At 34.5% G+C, this 4,492-nt stretch overlaps 1 long non-coding RNA gene across 1 annotated transcript; it reads right to left on the reverse strand.

Moving 5' to 3' along the window:
- Window positions 1-3,892: 3,892 nt before the first annotated feature.
- Window positions 3,893-4,290, reverse strand: LOC149936654 (uncharacterized). Its single transcript, XR_016482259.1, has 3 exons — window positions 4,247-4,290; window positions 4,053-4,188; window positions 3,893-3,971 (listed from the first exon to the last, which is right to left on the reverse strand). It is a non-coding gene; the product is annotated as an uncharacterized LOC149936654 (long non-coding RNA).
- Window positions 4,291-4,492: the final 202 nt, after the last annotated feature.

Raw genomic sequence — 4,492 nt, forward strand, 5'->3', positions numbered from 1 at the left:
ATAGTATTGTGTGTATTTATATAACATTGGTAAATTGAAATAATATTGTGTATATTTGAATATATTGAGAAAATTCCAATAATATTGTGCAATTCACATAATTTTGTTTACAGTCTATTAATGATTTCCTTAGTTACTAATAATTTCCCGAGTTACCAATAATTTCCAGAATAACAAATTATTTCCTAAATTACCAATAATTTCCAAATTACAACCATTTTCTGATTTACCAAACATTTCCCGAATTACCAATATTTCTACAATGCCAATTGAACTTTAATAATGTTTCAATTTACCCAAATTATGCCTAAATGATGAATTTAACCATAATTATTTTACATTAATCCAATGATATAAGAACTTACCCAATATTATTGGATTTTGCCGAGTTGTATTAAAATTTACCCATTTTATATGAAGTTTCCTATAATTTTTATACAACAATAACAATACGGCATTTATCGCACCAAGGGATACATTGATATTTTGAAAAACAGCGTATTTCTCTCAAAAGAAATAGGACTAATATACTCGGTCAGAAATAGAAAATTTCAGAATAGTTGACGAATAATTACGGATCTTCTCAGACATGCGCCATTTTGCAAAATGGCTTCGGAATTCTTTTCAAATAGAAAGGACTTATTTATTCGATCATTTAATGAAACAGAAAAATTAAGATTTATCGTTGAATAATTACGGAACTTATATGACAGTGAGACATTTTGACATCCACCATAGGTAGAAAATTTCAAGTAATTGGACAAATAATTTTGGCAGTTATCGCATTATAATATCTGCCATTTTGTAAAATAGCGTCAGATTTCTATTACAGTGTAAAGGGGCTTATTTATTCGGTCAGATAATGTAATGTTGAAAATTTCATGTAAATCGACAAATAATTTCGGCAGTTATCGCATCATAAGTTATATTTATATCCACCATATTTCAAAATGGCGTCGGATTATTATTGGAAAACCCATAGGTCTAATTAGCTCGGGCAGATAATGAAACGTAGAAAATTTCTGATTAATCGACGGAGTGGTTAGCACTTTCGCCTCGCAGCAAGAGGAGCCGGGTTCGATCCCAACTTGTGGCACTGGGTGAAAACTCGGAACAACTCCTTCTGCGTTGAGTTTGCAAGTTCTATCCCCACTGGTTTAAGGGGTTTTCCCCCGAGTTCTTCGGTTTCCCCTTCCCATAAAAACTTTTAGAGGTTAACGGTAATAGTTAGTGTAGGGAGCTGTTGGCTCGATCTCGTGGCATGCAGGGCTTGCCACCACCCTCCTACGCATTGTAACCCGGCCACCTGAATTAAAGGCTTCAAAAGTCGCTTGATGACTTAGGCCTAAGGTGGTGCCTTGGGTATTAGCCTAGCTGATTATTATTATTATATTATTATTATATTTACGGAACTTATCGCACGATGAGTTTTATTGATATCCGCCATTTTCCAAAATGGTGTCGGATTTCTATTAAAATCTATAATACGAATTCATTCGAGCAGATAATGTACTGTAGAAAATCTTAGATTAATCAGATACAAATTACCTAACTTATTGCACCATGATTTATATTTGTATCCGCCATTTTATAAAATTGGGTTGAATGCCGTTACCGTCAACGGCAGCGGCGGCGGCGGCGAAACTGTGCTGGTCACAGGAGTCTTACTAGGCTCGTGTAATACCATGTTCGCACGGAGAAGCTAGGGTAACCTAGGGGGGTTAGCTCACCCTCCCAGGTGAATAGCGGTGACCGTTCGGACGAGTAATTTTTCTCTCCGTTTTCCCAGAATTTTGAAACTCCGGAAACCGTTCGCACGTTCTTTTTCTGTACCGATTTTACAACACACAGCTATTTCGATTTTCTGGTGCTCTAATCACGATATTATCTTTAATCATGATTAAATCGGATTTAATCAATATAATCATGATTAAAACGGATGTAATCAATATAATCATGAATAAATTGGATTTAATCATCTGAGGGGTGCGTCGTTGATCAAGGAAGTGAACTTCCCTGGAACCATTGCTTATGTCAATAGATTCACTATTGAAAGATAATACTGTATTAGTTATTACCATTTTATTATAATTACAACGGGCAGGTCATTACTGGTTTGGATACGTTATTTAATCAAAGTAAACTAATTAAATCAAGATAATCGCGATTTAATCATTCAATCAAGATCAAGATCTAATCAAAATAATCACGATTCAATCATTCAATCAAGATCAAGATCTAATCAAAATAATCACGATTTAATCATTCAATCAATATCAAGATAATCACGGTTCAATCATTCAATCAAGATCAAGATCTAATCAAAATAATCACGATTTAATCATTCAATTAATTAAGATCAAGATCTAATCAAAATAATAACGATTAAATTATTCGAAACATTTCAATCATTTTAATCACGATCTAATCTTTAATCATGATTAAATCAGATTTACTCAAAGAAGGTACCATAAAGCGTTCGCACGTGCATAAGTTCTCGGAACTGGACTTCCCGTAATCCGTCAATTGTTCGCACTGATGAAAATTCTTGGTATCTCACCCCCCTAGGTGATCAGAAAACCGGAGGCGAACATCTTCGAGGTCCGCCTCCGGTTTTTTCTTCCGTCTTTTCGCCGAGCGTTCGGACTGTAAAAATGCTAACCTAGGAGGGTTAAATAACCCTCCTAGGTTACCCTAGCTTCTCCGTGCGACAGGCCCGTAGCCAGCGAGGGGGCCTGAGGGGGCCTGGCCCCCTCAAAAATAATTTGTGCCCCCTCAAAAAAATTTGAGAGTGCCCCGTGGTGCCCTCTTAAAAAGTCTCGGTGCCCCCTTAAAAATATTATTGTGCCCCTAGAAAAATTTCAAAGTAAGTAAACAAAATCAATAAAATATGTCCTATTTACATATTATATCAGAGAGAATTTAGATAGGGAGCGGAAAGTGGGGGTTGAATTGTCGCTCTTAAAACCACGTGGTCGAAATAACAGGACAGGTCGGTTTCCGGTATGATGCTTTTGTAACCTCCCTAAAGAGGCGGAGTTAAACGATCGACGATAGAAGCACCAAATTTGAAATTCGGCTCTCTGGCCTAAGCAAACTTGAACAGCCATGCGTTTCATCTTAAAAGGTAATTATTTTGTTTCTTAATTTAAAATATTTCGTAATGCTTTTTTTATGATATTATTTATTTAGGTGCTGTATACCATTGTCTACAGTATACTTTCAAGAAGCTAAATGAACCAAAATTATTTATGGAGGCATTTGTAAATACTAGAGGAAAATGTTTAGTCCGGGACATATCAGTATGAAGAAAAACAAATTAAGTAAAGGATCTCCAACTAAGGAAGAAATTCCCACCATTCACATTCCAGAAATTAAAACAAATAACAGCTCAAGCTCTTCTCAAAGTACAATTTAAATTGACGATAATTCAATGTATAATTTTTTAAATGGAAACCCAGATTTGGAACTTTACAACAATTTTTACCTTCATCATGAAATTTCCCACTACAATATGTATTCCTAATAAATTTTCCTATTCATAATGAGTGAAGAATCAGAATAGTGTTACAACGGAAAGATTAAGTGATATTTCTAGTTATATAAATTTTTTTCAATTTGTGTTATGTAAAGATTAATTTAGGCTAATTTTGTTTCCATAATCAAATTTGTATTGTAAAACGACCTGAAAAAGAACGCATTATTTTGTTTCACAAAAGATCAATATTATATTTTTTTATTTTTCAAAACTGAGATGTTTCAAGTTGAATTGAAATAAAATTATGTAACCATTTTTTTTGAAAATTCTGGAATTGCCATTAACCGCTTCTATGACTAGTTTATCCATGCTGGCTTCAAACAACCCAATGAAAGGATTACTGTTTTGACCACATGAGCATTGCTGCCTCCCAAAGTATTGCTCAAGAGGATCTTGATATAAGTGCTGCATCAACACTTATTTTGCACCTTTACTAAAAGGAATTTAACGGCTGTTATTGAGAAAAAAAGAATCTTACTATCACTAAAATAATAAATGTTTATTATAGCTGTACCAATCATTCATAGACCCTCAATTGTTGCTGCGCTTAAAAACATTTTGTTCCTTTCGCTGTTGGCAAAATCTCCAGGCCAATTGGTAACATCTTTCTCCCAATCTTCTAAATATGTCATGAAGTCTTTTTCTAGCCACTAAAATTAAAGAATGACATTTATTTTCTTGAAGCATCCAAAAAATGGTTTCATTTACCTTCAAGTTCAAACGTTCATTGTTTTCATTTTCATAGAGAAACATCGGATAAGGTAATCTTCTCAACCACATTGCCTGAACCCACCGTTGACATTTTTCGGTCTCCTTTTTTGCTGATGGAAACTATTTGAAAAAGACTCCAAGGTCTCTGTCTATTAGTCGAGTTTTGTTTGGAACTACAAGACCCATATTTGCAGACAATTCGCTCATTTCGCTGAGGCTTTTTTTAAGCCTTGGATAGTTTGA

This window comes from Leiobunum rupestre, chromosome 7 (genome assembly GCF_980474605.1).
Source record: "Leiobunum rupestre chromosome 7, qqLeiRupe1.1.hap1, whole genome shotgun sequence".
In the NCBI taxonomy this organism is placed as follows: domain Eukaryota; kingdom Metazoa; phylum Arthropoda; class Arachnida; order Opiliones; family Sclerosomatidae; genus Leiobunum; species Leiobunum rupestre.